Genomic DNA, 15,428 nt, shown 5'->3' with positions numbered 1-15,428 from the left:
GTGGTTGAGACTTAATAGCAGGATATGAAAGAAATATAATTTTTGTCATGTTTGACTGTAAAAGTGAAATACTCAAAGTGTATTTTCCTGTTTTTGTGGCTTCATGATAAATAAACCAATATTTGCCAACTGACTCCAAAGCCACTCCACAAAATACCTTCATGCCTATCTCAAAAATTATTCCCTTTATACCAAAGATAAAAATATTTAGAAGTGTGCTACAGAGTAGATTCTAGAAACTAATAAAAACCTGAGATGTCCCATTTAACAGTTTCACGGACACACAATCTGTGGGGTCAGAGTTATTGCTTCTCTTCTTCACCAACAGTAAATACACACGTTTTTCCACACATTACACATGCAAAGCATTAATAATTCACCTGCTTCTGGTCCTTTGCTTTCATTATTTACTTTCACTCTCTGAAACCTGTTTTAGAAAGATAAACAAAAGTATTGTTTTAAATAACAGATCAAGAAGTACTGCATACCATGCAGCTCAAACATGCCATTTATCTCTTTATCCAATAGTGGCCAAATGCCCATCAACTGGGTTGTAAGAAATTTTTTAAAACTACCAATTTCAAACTTAATATATGTGAAATCCACTAAGTATAATTTAAATTATCTTTTTAGTTAAATGCACAACTCCAAGTATTTTCTCCACCTTACATGGAAGAGAAATATTTTGTATGATAGTAACTCTGAATTCCAAAGAAACAAACCCACAGCTAAAGATAGTTCTGGAAATAGTAATCTTTCAACAAGCAGGTGGAAGCTCTCACTCTGTTCACTCTCGTAAAAGCAAATATCCATTAATATTTAAAATTTCAAAAAATATCAATGATTTATTGGGTGAGGAAGAAAGAGAATGATTCCAAAGCTTGATGGTTACAGTATTATCTGGGAGTCACAGCTGCAGTCCCAGCTCCAATAAATAAGTCAAGATTTTATAGCAGGTAGAAGCAGGTCAAGAAAAGAAAGCGACAGCCATTTTCCTGAGCACATTGTAATTCCCTGTGTTATGAAACTCCTCCACATGATAGGAGACTTTAGTTTAAAGCCCAAGAGAGACGGAAGAAGACAGAAGAGATCTGAAGTCAAGGTGTTAGAAAATAACAGGATAATTTGGGGAAACATTACTCCATTAAATAACCAAATATCACACACACAGATATATATATATATAGTCACACAACCGTATAACATATATAGATGATTCACACACAAATTTAGTTTATATACATTTATATTTTACATTTTATATATAAGTTATTTAAAATAATTCATTTATTTTTTATTATTTTATGTGATGTGCCAAGATGAGCAAACAAGATGAGAGACTTTGGCAAGAAAACTGCAGTGAAAAACAAAAGTTGAAAATGAACAGATCTCGGGTTGGGGTGAAAAGTAGTTGACAAAAGAGAACATTGATCTTTCGAGCATATTCAGTACTGGCTTCAGTCTCCTGTACGCCACTGATCTTCATAGGGTGGTACACAGCTGTACATAGAAACATACAAACAAAAGTAATATTTCTCAGCTACAGTCTGCTATACAAAGACAAGTCAAACTCTATCCAAGGGCCCATAACTTAATGACCTAATGAACCTAAATCAAGTAACTTGACAGAAACCAAAGAAAAAGTGAACTGACCATATATGTTTTCACAAAGAACACAGTTTACTAAATCCACTTTTGAATGGAAAAGGAAAGCAGTCTGAAATACATTTGCATTCTCCAGTACCAAGCAAACTAAATTGAGTATGTATGATATGCTGTATAAGTTTATAATTGTTACTAGAAAGAGAAAGATGGGCAAGTCTAGAGATGCTACAGACCTGCTACAGACCTGAACATGCAGCAAGGACCATACCACTTGGCTGGTAAGCTTGTTGGATTTCTAAAAGTGACTGTTTTAAGAAATGTCAAATGCAGAAGAGAAGTATCATTCCCCAAAACATGAATGTATTTGCAGTATTACTTCTTTCTGACTTATTTTGTTTTTAATTTTTCCAAGCATTGCAAACATTGTTTTGCAGATATGCATTTAATTTGCATTGCAAATGGTTTAATGAACACAAAACCTAGCAAATGAACCCAGATTTTTTTTTCTCAAACACACAAATATTTGTTATTTTAAATTAAAAGTGTTGACTGTTATGTCTTAGCATCTTTTTCTCTGTTCTCTAGGCTGACTGTACTTTAAAGAAGCATGGTAAGGTACAGAAGTAGCCCTGGTAACAGAAACTGGTTGCAGGAGTAGCCGAATGAGGATACACTCATCAACATGGTTTGGACCTCACTGTTGACAAATCAATGGCAATATGGTGTGGAAGAGCAGGCCAAGAGAACAAACTTATGGTAATATTTCATACCCAATCTTGCCAAGGAAGCAGAACAGCTAAGTTTCCCCCCTCTCCTAAGCCTAAACACCATAGTTGTGGCTCTTCTTGATGGGAGTGATCTCTGCCTCTTCTCTGAGAGCTATTCATCTTTACATTAGCGAATCTCAAAGTGAGGGGCTGGGGAAGACAGCACAATCTCTTGCTAGCCCTTTTAGGCAGCTAATAGTTAGCTAAATGTTTCTAACCAATCATTTTAGTTACACATACAAAAACTGATTTACACTATCTGATATAAATGGAAGTTTTTATATTATTTGATCACTAATGAATCAAAATATTCCATTTCTCCAAGTAAACATTCTCCAAATGCCTGTTAGGGTTCCCAGAAAAAAAAAAAAAAAAAAAGCAGTGTTCAGCATCTACTCCTGTATCATTGAGATAAGTAGGCCGAGCAAAATAGATGAGTAGTAGTCATCTAGCCAGCCAAAAGAGGAAGACAGATCATTAATGTAAAGTGAGCAGTGCTGTCAGAACCACAACAGGAGAACTAACTCAAGTGATATTGAAATTATGCGACTGAATGAAGGATTACATAAAAAAGCATTGCTGTGTAAGGATCGCACAAAAACACAAACCATTTTTACAAACCATTTTCTGTAGTAACAAAGCTGAAACTCCAATACTAGTTAAAGTTGGAAAACAGAAGGCAATTTTTTCATTTGAAGATGACAGAAATTTCTTCAAAGTCTATTTCAATTCTTTACAAACCAAATCCAACTGAACAAGAAAAGACTAAAAGCATGTATTTAATCAACAGCTTTCTTGTCTTTTTCAGATTTTCCTCATCTTTTTTAATATGCAAGAATCTTGTGTGTGTTTTTTTTTCCTCTAAAACCTTAATTTGTGAAAAAGGCACATATAAAAAAAATCAGAAAAAAAAAAGAAATATTTATTACTTGTGACAGTATTTTCCTGCCCCATTCTGTAATAACTTACAGAATAATAATATTCTTTATAAAAGAGAATAAGGGTTTAAAAACATATTTATAATATACTGCATCAATTGCAAGCCTGGAAACAATTTGTTGGGCTGAAAGCTGTTTCAGACTTGAAAACATAGATTGATAAACAGAAAACACTCTCAACATTTATCCAGAACATTTCATCCTTTGAAGGTCTTCTTACATTTCTTTGAATACAACTATAATTTTTTACACACATTCATCTTTTTTTTTTTTTCTTTTTTTCCCCAAACAAGATGAGCATTACAATTACGATTACAAATAAGTTTTAGAAGAATTATTTTCAGTTGTTACTAATATCCAAAAATAGAGTTCTAATATCATGCAGCATTAGGTCTAGAAACTGGAGAAAAACACTGATAGGTCTAATGAACAGCTAGCCTTATTACCCAAATTTTTGTCATGTATACAGTTTACCTGAAAAGACTGCCTGTCCGACTAAACTTCTGAGATGATCTGTCTTTAGCCAAGACAAGAACAAAATCAGACTATCCTTTCTAACAGCATTTGCATACAAGCATGAATTCAGAGCAGTACAACTATACACACAAATGAGAAACCAGTTGAGAATTTCCCTTCTGAGACATGTTGCCGGTGAAACAGGAGGCATCCCCAGAGGGCAGTTTGAAGCAGTACGTATAACCACTGTTTAAGTAGTACTCCCAAAACCTGGCCATGCGCTCTACAAGCAGAACAGTCCAATATTCTGTGTGTTAGGGAACAGAAAGGTATGGTGTGAATAAAAGCAGCTGAGATACATCAGGAAACATCCTCTACTCTCTACTTCAGCAGGTAATGCTGGGCATGCAGCTACATAGAGTGCACTTCCAGCTCTGGCTCTTTTTCTCCCACAGATAGTTGGGGATACACACTGTGGTGCCAGCCTGAGGATGCTTTGAATATGTGACCTTATGACAGTATTCATAAACTTTGTGGTTGAAAAAATATTTTCATTTTAAAAGTTCTGTGTCATTACTTCCATTACAGGGAAAAAAAAAAAGGCAAATTATAACTATATTTAAGCATTTATAGACATATATGCATTCTGCAAATTTCAAGTTAATTTTAATTCACCTTGAGTTCAACTACCTAGGTTATTATCTTCCCATAATCTTTCTGCCAGTCTCTATCAGATAACGAAGTAATGAAGAAATGCCTGCAAACCTGTGTGTTAATCAATCACTGCAGTCTTAGTTTAAGAAACAATTTTCAACTCAATTCTTTTGCTAAGTTTCCAGCTGAGCCTCAGATTTTTGCTAATAGAAAATTTCCAGGCAATATTTGTAATATTGCCTTGAACAAATACCTGTGTCAAATCTTAGGCAGTACTTATCACTACAACATATATTACTTCTCCACAAAGAAAAGACTGACAGAAAGAAAATATAACTATTGCCCACCCTTATGTTTTTCCTGCTGAAAGAAGCTTGCTCTTTTTAGGGGTCATGAATACATACGATGCATATCAAGTATGGTGTACCCCTATTTGAGCTGTTTGATCTGCATTTCCATAACTTTTATCCTGTTTATTTTTGTTTAGGTTGAATAGATTTAAAACTGAATGGTGCTAAGCTGAATGCTGTAAGAGCCTCCAGCACTGTGTAAGTACTATGAAACAATGAAAGAAGCAACTACAGCCACCTATATTTAAGCAAACAACTTATTTGCCAAAGAATACAGCTTGATTACAACAGCTTGATAACAGCAGCCCTAAAATAGTTTTCTCCAGAAAGTCTTGAGATAAATTTGCTAAACTGGGATAGCAGGATTAACTCTTCTCTGGAGTGCTCCTGACTAACCACTCAGCATAGGAATAAGTAATGCAGGTTAAGTTCCAGTCTGCCATGCCATACTTAATGCCCCATAGTGCCATGAGGAATCCATAAAGGTAGGGTTCTCCTTCCCTTTCTCAGAGATGGTGCTCTGCCTCGTGCATAAAACTGGACTTTCATCATAGCAGGACTCAGAGCTTTAAAAAATGTGAGCATCCAGACTAGAGACCTCAAGCTTTATTTAACACTTTTTCCGTTTTCTTAATATATTGCTTCTCAGCATTACCCAAATTGAGTATTTTTATTTCTTTTATTACCATGGATCTGGGAAACAGAAACGTCCCAAAGCAAAGAATTTTCAAAAAGAACATTAGGTAAGAGGAAGGGCATTAGAAAATTCATAGTCTGAGTGACGCTGCAGATCTTATCTATGGCAATGTGCCATGGTGGAATACTTTCTGGTATGACAGTATCATCCCATTAAAGATTTTATAAGTCAATACCACTACCACATACAGAGATTTTAGTTTCCAACATAGATCATGCATACTTATCAGATACACCTTCAGTAAAATGTTAAACTAAGTGACAGAGCAACTGAATTCATGGCAGTTTTTAATGGATTTATTGTCATCAAAAGCAGATCATGTGCACAATCTACTTTCAAGATGCTGAACTGTAGCAATGCAAAGAAAAGCCTGCAATCTCCAAGCAAGCAGAAGAAATTAAAAAGAGCTCATTTAACAGTACTGCTATAACTCAGAACAGCTTAGAGTAGTGAAGGTCATTGTATCCTGAGGCATGTGCCAACAGAAATAGTAACTTTCTTTCTGTTTCTTCAACAAATATTGTCTTTGTTTACCAAGGGCTTTATGTGCCAGAAACAAAAGGCTTAAAATATGAAACTTCCCTGCATGCAATCAGTTAACTCAGTTACATTCTGAAAAGTATAAAAACCTTAATTGTTATTTATTAATAATTAATTAATATTGATCCTGAGAAGATAAACTTTTCTAGTATTTGTTTAAAATGTCTTGGTTAATTTTACAATATTCAGAAACACTTATATTGATCACTTCAGAAACACAAATAATTCAATTGAATTATTTGTGAATCTGAGCTAGAAATCAGGAAAAGCTGCATCAGAGAAAAAAAAAAATCGTACTCAGATATGGAAGATATGCAAAACCTGTAAGTTGTCATATTCCTCTGGGATTTGCTCCTACATGTAAAACTGAATTTCTTGCAACTATTCTGTCTATGCATAAATTTTTAATTCCCATTACTTTTTTTTTACTTTATCTAAATGATAATAGATTTACCATTTCTTCTTTTTATCTGCATGTGGTATTCACCATAATTTTCATTCATTAAATTGCTCATTTTCAGTCATCTTTTACAGTTCCAATGATTTCTCACATGAAACAAACTCTATTTCTTCAAGATCTTTGTAAATGTATACTGTTTCTTACTTCTCTCTTGTAATATACTGGCTTCATAACAACGTATTCAACAATTCCTTGATATCCAAATTTTATTACCCAAGTAGTAACTAGCACTGGAATATTCGATATTTCTTGAAGACTACTGGCTAGAAAAGACAACACTAAAAGCATAAGATTGTTCATTTCTGTTAACTATTAAACCTCTCCCCCACCTCCCTAAAGAAAAAAAAAATTAAGATAATTACTTTAATACATTTAAAATCATTAGTAAACTTTCGTAAGAATTCTTCTTAGCTATGTTTGTTTTGGGGAGGTTGCAAACATTGACTTTCATAGCAAAGCTTCTTGAAAAAGGCAGGGAAATAATTTGAATCACAGCAGGCAGTTAAAAAATTGCATTATCCTTGAGAGTTATATAACAACTGATAGTCAGAACCCTAGGTTTCTCCCTCACTATGTTTTATTATAGATTTTGACTGAATAAATTTATGATATACACCATCTGAAATAAAATGTCTAGGAGGGGTTAATTGAATTAATCTCTCATTATTCCAGGAGGGAAGATCACCCATATGGAAAGTCTCCTTTGGATGTCTGCCACAAAGCTGTTCTTTCAGAGTTCTCTGCAGCGTCAACAGCACATAATATCCTACACAATTTCTACAGAATCTAAAATGACAATAGCAAAGCCGGGGACAGAAGAGCTAATAAGTCAAGTGAACACCCCAAGAGTTTTAGAGATCAAAAGGTAACTGAAAACAGGTTTAATTAATTTGCAATTCTATTTGTCTTTAACAAAAATGTAGCTTACATAGAAAGGCTTCTCAGAAATTACAGCTAAAATCTTAAAAAGTGCTTCTTTCAATTGAATTTATATTCTGATACTAAATTTTATAGTTTCACAAATCAGCAATTTATTAATTTTTAGACCATTGTCAGATACTTATTTAAAAATAAAATGCTAGTGTATTTTTTAAAAAAAGAATATCAGAAATATATTTTCAAAATCTTAGTTGTAAATACAGGGCCTTCTACTATTTTATAAACATAAGACAAGTGGCACACTTTCAAATTATTCAGATATGACATAATTGAGAACTTTTGCATGCTAATTCCTTGATCTTTAACTCTTTTAACCACTTGAATTAACAGCACATACTTAACTGAGAAATATACTGTATGGAATTCTGCTCTTTTTTTATAACAAGATGGATTACATTTTCTTGTTAAACACAGAGAGGACAACAAATTTTCTTGCCTAGGGCATGTTATACACACAAAGTAGTTTAACACATGTTTGGCTGGTAGTCCCAATATACTTTTGTCTCAAGATCAGTCTAGATGTTTCAAGATGGAGCAAGACTAGCATGAATTGAGTCTGTTCTGTCGGATTTTTATTCAAGATGAAACAGACTACGTTTTCATACTTATTCATTTATTGTTTACGGTAAGCATGGGTTAGAAGGCTGTTGTTGAATGGATGGAAGAAGAAGACATTCCATTTCTTTTAGGTTTCATTTTAGGTGGAAGAATCATACCTGTAAAGCAACAAGATTTATTTTAATTAATTTAGTTTGTAAGGCTGAAGGGGTTTGTGTGTTTACTTGGAACCTGTCATCAAGACTTCAAAACAAAGCTTTGGAACATGTTAAGCCTTAGCAAACTGCTATATGTTCTGTAGCATTCATATATCCTATGAAAAGATCTATATATAATTGAAATAAGCTAAGTCACATGTTTACTAAACCAGCAGTTTTTGTGCTTGTGAAACCACCATCCCAAAAACTATTAGAGTATTCAGGGGTCAATACTTGGTCCAATCCATCTAACATCTTCTTTAATGACCTGAATGATGAGGCAGAATGTACCCTCAGCAAGTCTGCAGATGACACAAAACTGGGAGGAGCAGCTGATACAGCAGAAGGTCATGCTGCCATTCAAAGGAACCTAGAAAGGCTGGAGAAATGGGCTGACAGGAACTTCATGAGGTTCAACCATGGCAAGTGAAGAGTCCTGCGCCTGGGGAAGAGCAACCCCAGGCACCAGCACATGCTGTGGGCAATACTTTGCCTAATGCAGCCCAGAATGCCTTTAGCCTTCTTTGTGGCAAGAGCACACTGTTAATTCGTGTTCAACTTGGTATTTACCAGGAATCTTGGGTCCTTTATTTTTTCAACTGAGGGTGAAAGTGCCTGTAAAAGGACATAAATATGTACCTGACGGTTGAGAAAAAAAATGCAGGCAAGTGGAAAAACAGAAATGAGCCCTTTCTGATCTCTATTTTAAAGTAAAACAGCAATTCCTGAAAGTGCTTCTGTTTGCGTGTATGTCAAAGATAGGACAAAACATGCACGGTGTCCTGGCTTTCACTAGGATAGATTAATTTTATTCCTAGTAGCTCACATGGTGCTGTATTTTGGTTTTAGGATGAAAATAACACTGATAACACACCAATGTTTTAGTTGTTACTGAGTAGAGCTTACACTAAGTGCTTACTGTGAGTCAAGGACAGCTTCTCATACTGCCCTTCCAGTGAGTAAGCTGATCCAAACTGACCAAAGAAATATTCCATAGCATATAACAGCATGTTGAACAATAACAACATTGTGGAGCTGGCCAGGGCAGGGCTGCCATTGCTCAGGGACTGACAGGGCACTGGTCTCTTGGTGGTGAGCAATTGTGTTCTTCATCCCTTCTTTTTTATTCTTGTTTATGTTGTTGTTTGTTGTTTTTTCTCCTTTCTTATTAAACTGTCCTTATCTCAACCCACGAGTTCTTGTACTTTTTACTTTTTTGATTCTCTCCCCCATACCAGTGTGGGGGAGTGAGCAAGCAGCTGTGTGGTACTTAGCTGCCTGTCAGGTTAAATAAACCACAACACACACAGTTTGTTAAAAAATCATTTTTCTACAGGTGTGGAGAACAAAGTTTATCATTACTTAAGGGTAGAAACTGCTAATAACAATCTGTGTATGACACTGGTGTCAGACATAAAATAGCCAGAACCAGGAGCAAGAAATAAGTCTTCTATAAACTGAAACTAAAAGTACAGTGTCTCTTGAGAATTTGATGGAGCAGCAGAATGAGTGAAGCATGAACTGCATACAATGTGCATTTCCAGAGACAGGGACAGTACTGTCAAGGTCCAGCTTAGCTGAAGTGGTTCTATCCCATTAGGCATGTGCAGGACACTCTTGACATGGGCTGTTTCCCCAGCTGCAAATAAGATGGCCTTCCCCAATAGCAGTAGAAGGTAAGGCTGTTTTTTGATTTGTAATTGCTCTGGCAGCATATGAGTCAGCTGATGATGACCCTAATATCGTTGCTGTGTAAAGGGAAAATGGCCTATACATTTATGAGATGAAGTGATGTCTAAAATGGGGGGGGGGGGGGGAACGGACAACAGATGCCTCCAATTGGACAGATAAAGACTGCTTCCTGCTTGTGGAGGCTCTCTCCACAAGTCTCCTCAACAACAATCACAGAAAAGCAAAGAGACATAATAAGAATATGGAAGACAGTTCTCTCTAAGAAAAAATGCATGAAAATGCAAATTTTTCCCATTTTTCTGTTACTAGAAGGTCCCTGTTCAAGGCTATAACAGCAACAAGAGAAACAATTGCAAAGCTTTCTAGCCAAGGTCCCTAAAATATGACAATGACTAATTCCTCCAGCTCCCTCACTCTCTGATGTGCCACGAGGGAGACAGTGAAGCTGGCTGTTGGTGTTCTGAATATTGCTTCACGCCAGAAAAGTAGGCATCTGCAGCTTTTATTGTCCCACATGCTTTATGCTACAAAAGATACTCTCAGAACATAAAGAACATACACACATCTTGTCTTTTGATACTAGTAACATCCCTTTAACCCTCATACTTTAAAAAAAAGGATCAGTAGATCTGTTAGAAAAACTGAAGTGTCATGAAAATTACAACAGCAGAAACAGTCAAGTTACCTCATAGCAGCTGAAACTGATATTAGACCTTATAAAAATTAAACATTACTGTTGATATTTCAGGGAAAAAGCTAGCTATTTTCTCCTAGTTCTGCTCACTTCAGGATTTACTTGCAATAAGCTTTTGGAAAAAAATCCCAATATTGCTTGTACTAGACCACACAGAATGCTCTCAGTCACAGCAACTTCTCTACATATCTTATCATTAAGTCACTTAAAGAGTGAACAGTCCAAAAGACTTTAAAAAAATGAAGAGAACTGCCAAAGGATTATAGGCTTACTGAAAAAAAAAAAGAAAGAAAGAAAAAACAAACAAACAAAACAAACAAACAAATGTAAGTATCAGTTGCTAGATCTATCTCTAGCTAGAGATTTCTGTGAAACTGAATATTTACATTCATGGGACAGCAGGAAGTAAAAGTAGAAATAGGACAAAACAAATACTTGAAATAAAAGGCAAAAAAATATATACACACAAAAGAGAGAACAGGTAGAAAAAATTGGACCGTGGGATCATAAAAAAAATTTCAAAGGTACAAATATGAACACTTACAAAGAATATATTCAAGACCAGAGGAAATTATAAATATGTAAACAGGAGCATGGAGTTTTCTCATCTGCTTAAGTATTGTTTAGAATCTAGTAATATCACAGAACCACAGAGTCACAGGATGGCCAAGGATGGAAGGGACTTCTGAAGATCATCTAATCCAACTCCCCTGCCGAGCAGAATCACCTAGAGCACATTGCACAGGATGACATCCGGGTGGGTTTTGAATATCTCCAGAGAAAGCGACTCCACAACCTCTCTGGGCAACCTGTTCCAGTGCTCTGTCACCCTCACAGTAAAGAAATGCCCACTCCTGCGCTTCAGTTTATGCCTGTTGCCTCTCGTCCTGTCTCTGGGCATAACTGAAAAGAGACTGGCTCCATCCTCTTGACATTCTCCCCTCAGATATGTATACACATTTATGAGGTCTCCCCTCAGACTTCCCTTTTCCAAGCCGAACAGGCCCAGTTCTCTCAGCCTGCCAACATATGGAGAGAAAAAATCAGGAAGCTCAAAGCCCAGCATGAGTTCAACCTGGACGCTATGGTTAAGGATAACAAAAAATGTTTTTATAAATATATTAATGTCAAGAAGAGAGCCAAGAGGAATCTCCATCCTTTACTGGACACAGGGGTGAACATGGCTACTGAGCATAAGGAAAAGACCAAGGTTCTTAATGCCTTATTTACATCTGCCATTATTAAATGTAAATAATGCCATTATTTACATCTAGCTAGACCACTTAAGTACCACTTGGGGTACTCAGCCTCCCAACCTGGAAGTCTCAGACAGGGAGCAGATGAAACCCCACACAGTTCAGGTAGAAACAGAGACCTGGTGCTCCAACTGGACTGTCACAAATCCATGGGGCCAGATGGGATCCACCCGAGGGTGCTAAGGGAGTTAACAGATGTGATTGTTGGGCCGCTTTCCATCATCTATCAGCGGTCATGGTCATCCAAAGAGGTCCCAGATGACTGGAGACTTGCTAATGTGATGCCCATCTATAAGAAGGGTTGTAAGGAGGACCCAGGGAACTACAGGCCTGTGTTGCGGTTTAACCCGGCCAGCAGCTAAACACCACACAGCTCACCCTCCCCCCTCCCTCTCTGGGATGGGGGAGAGAAACGGGAAAGTCAAGCCTGTGAGTTGAGATAAAGACAGTTTATTAAGACAGGAAAATAATAACAACAACTACAATAATAATAATGATAATAGTATTACTACTAATAATGTGTACGAAACAAGTGATGCACAATGCAATTGCTCACCACCCGCTGACCGATGCCCAGCCTATCCCCAAGCAGCCGGACCCCCCTCCCCGACTAGCCACCCCTATATATTGTTTAGCATGACGTCAGATGGTATGGAATACCCCTTTGGCCAGTTTGGGTCAGCTGTCCTGGGTCTGTCCCCTCCCAGCTCCTGCTGCACCCCCAGCCTGCCCTCTGGCAGGACAGAGCGAGAAGCTGAAAAGTCCTTGGCTTGGTGTAAGCACTGCTCTGCAACAATTAAAACATCAGCATGTTATCAGCGCTCTTCTCATCCTAATCCAAAACATAGCACCCTACCAGCTACTAGGAGGAAAATTAACTCTGTCCTAACTGAAACCAGGACAGCCTGTCAGCCTGACCTTGGTGCCAGGAGAAGTGATGGAACAGGTCATCTTGAATGCAATCACACAATGTACGTAGGACCACTGGGGGATCAGACCAAGACAACATGAGTTCATGAAAGGCAAGTCCTGCCTGAGCAACCTTATCTGCTTCTATGGCCAGTTGACCTGCCTGGTGAATGAGGGAAAGGCTGTTGACGTAGTCTACCTAGACTTCAGCAAGGCCTTTGACAAGGTCTCCCAGAGTACTTTCCTGGAGAAGCTGGCAGCCCATGGTTTGGACAGGTACACTCTTTGCTGGGTTAAAAACTGGATGGATGACCAGTCCCAGAGAGTAGTGGTGAATGGAGTGTAATCCAGCTGGTGACTGGTCACCAGTGGTATTCCCCAGGGGTCGGTGTTGGGGCCCATCCTCTTTAATATCTTTATTGATGACTTGGATGAGGGAATTGAGTGCACCCTCAGTAAGTTTGCAGATGACACCAAGTTGGGGGGAAGTGTCTATCTGCTGGAGGGTAGGAAGGCCCTGCAGAGGGACCTGGAGAAGATGGGTTGATGGGCAGAGGCCAGTGGGTTGAGGTTCAACACAGCTAAGTGCCGGGTCCAGCACTTGGGGCACAACAACCCCATGCAGTGCTACAGGCTTGGGGCAGAGTGGCTCAAAAGCTGTGCAGAGGAAAAGGATGTGTGGGGTCGATGCTCACCTGAACATGAGCCAGCAGTGTGCCCAGGTGGCCAAGAAGGCCAACGGCATCCTGGCTTGTATCAGGAATAGTGTAGCCATAGTGTAGGGAGGTGATTGTTCCCCTGTACTCTGCTGTGGTGAGGCCACACCTCGAGTACCGTGTTCAGGTTTGGGCCCCTCACTACAAGGACATCGAGGCCTTGGAGTATGAACTGAGCGTAGAAAGGCTACAAAGCTGGTGAAGGGCCTGGAACACAAGTCCTATGAGGAGCAGCTGAGGGAACTGGGGTTGTTTAGTCTGGAGAAGAGGAGGCTCAGGGGAGACCTTATTGCTCTCTACTACCTTCTACTGATAAGAAGTTGTGGGGAGCTGGGGGTCAGCCTCTTCTCACAGATAACTTGCAATAGTAGGACTAGGGGGAATGGCCTCAAGTTGCACCAGGGCCAGGTTGCACCAGGGGAGGTTTAGGTTGGAAATTAGGAGATATTTCTTCTCAGAAAGTGGTGGTCAGGCATTGGAATGGTTTGCTCAGGGAGGTGGTGGAGTCACCATCCCTGAGGGTGTTTAAGAAAAGGTTGGATGTGGTGCTTAGGGACCAGGTTTAGTGGGTAACATTAGTAATAGGGTGATGGTTGGACCAGATAATCTTGGAGGTCTTTTCCAACCTTAATGACTCTATGATTCTGTGATCTTCTGTCCACAAAACGAGCCTTCAGTAATTTGTTTGGTATATACTGAGACCAAGTCTGACTACTTTTAAGCTTAGCTATTAACAGACCAAATGGCTATGATGCATCAGATACTGATGGTATCTGTTTAATAATCTGAATTATCTGAATAATCTGAATGATTCTGTCCTTATAGGACAGATGCTTCAGTCCTCTAATCATCTTAGTAGCCCTCCTCTGAACTCACTCCAGTAGTCCTATGTCCCTCTTGTACTGGGGAGCCCAGAATGGACACAATATGCCAGGTGTGGCCTCACGAGTGCTGAGTAGAGGGACAGGATCACCTCCCTTGACCTGCTGGCAACACTCTTCCAAATGCAGCCCAGGATATTGTTGGCCTTCTTGGCCACAAGGGCACATTGCTGGCTCATGGTCAGCCTGCTGTCCACCAGCACTCCCAGGTCCCTCTCTGCAGAGCTGCTCTCCAGCAGGTCAGCCCCCAGCCTGTACTGGTGCTTGGGGTTATTCCTCCCTGGGTGCAGGACCCTGCACTTGCCCTTGTTGAACTTCATGAGGTTCCTCTTGGCCCAGCCCTCCAGGCTGTCAAGGTCCCTCTGAATGGTAGCACAGTCCTCTGGGGTATCAGCCACTCCTCCCAGCTTTGTGTCATCAGCAAACTTGCTGAGGGTGCACTTCGTTCCATTGTCCAGGTCACTGATGAACAAGTTGAACAAGACTGGATGCAGTACTGACCTCTGGGGGACACCGCTAGCTACAGGCCTCCAATTAGGCTCCTCACGACTAAGCACAACCCTCTGAGCTCTGCCATCCAGCCAATTATTAATCCCCCTCACTGTCCACTCATCTAGGCCGCACTTCCTGAGCTTGTCTATGAGGATGTTATGGGACACAGTGTCAAAAGCCTTGCTGAAGTCAAGGTAGACTACATCTACCACTCTCCCCTCATCTACCCAGCCTGTCATCTCATCATAGAAGGCTTTCAGATTGGTTGAGCATGATTTCCCCGTGGTGAATCCATGCTGACTACTCCTGATCACTTTCTTATCCTCCACATGCTTGGAGATGACCTCCAGTACAAGCTGTTCCATCACTTTTCCAGGGATGGAGGCGAGGCTGACTGACCTGGGTCCTCCTTCTTGCCCTTTTTGAAGACTGTAGTGACATTGACATTCTTCCGGTCCTCAGGAACCTCTCCTGTTCTCCAGGACCTTTCAAAGATGATGGAGAGTGGCCTAGCAATAACATCAGCCAGCTCCCTCAACACCTGTGAGTGCATTCCATCAGGGCCCATGGATATGTGGATGTCAAGTTTGCTTAAATGATCTCTGACACAATCCTCTTCAACCAAGG

General features: G+C 39.2%; 1 long non-coding RNA gene across 1 annotated transcript in view; it reads right to left on the bottom strand.

Moving 5' to 3' along the window:
* Positions 1–15,428, bottom strand: part of LOC310889813 — a 73,413-nt gene that overhangs the window by 30,309 nt on the left and 27,676 nt on the right. The window contains exon 4 of the long non-coding RNA XR_014576811.1: positions 381–427. This is a non-coding gene — a long non-coding RNA (uncharacterized lncRNA). The remainder of the gene's footprint in view (positions 1–380; positions 428–15,428) is intronic.

Source organism: Anser anser (assembly GCF_964211835.1).
Source record: "Anser anser genome assembly, chromosome: Z".
Taxonomy (NCBI): domain Eukaryota; kingdom Metazoa; phylum Chordata; class Aves; order Anseriformes; family Anatidae; genus Anser; species Anser anser.
This window is presented reverse-complemented; position numbering and strand designations above follow the sequence as displayed.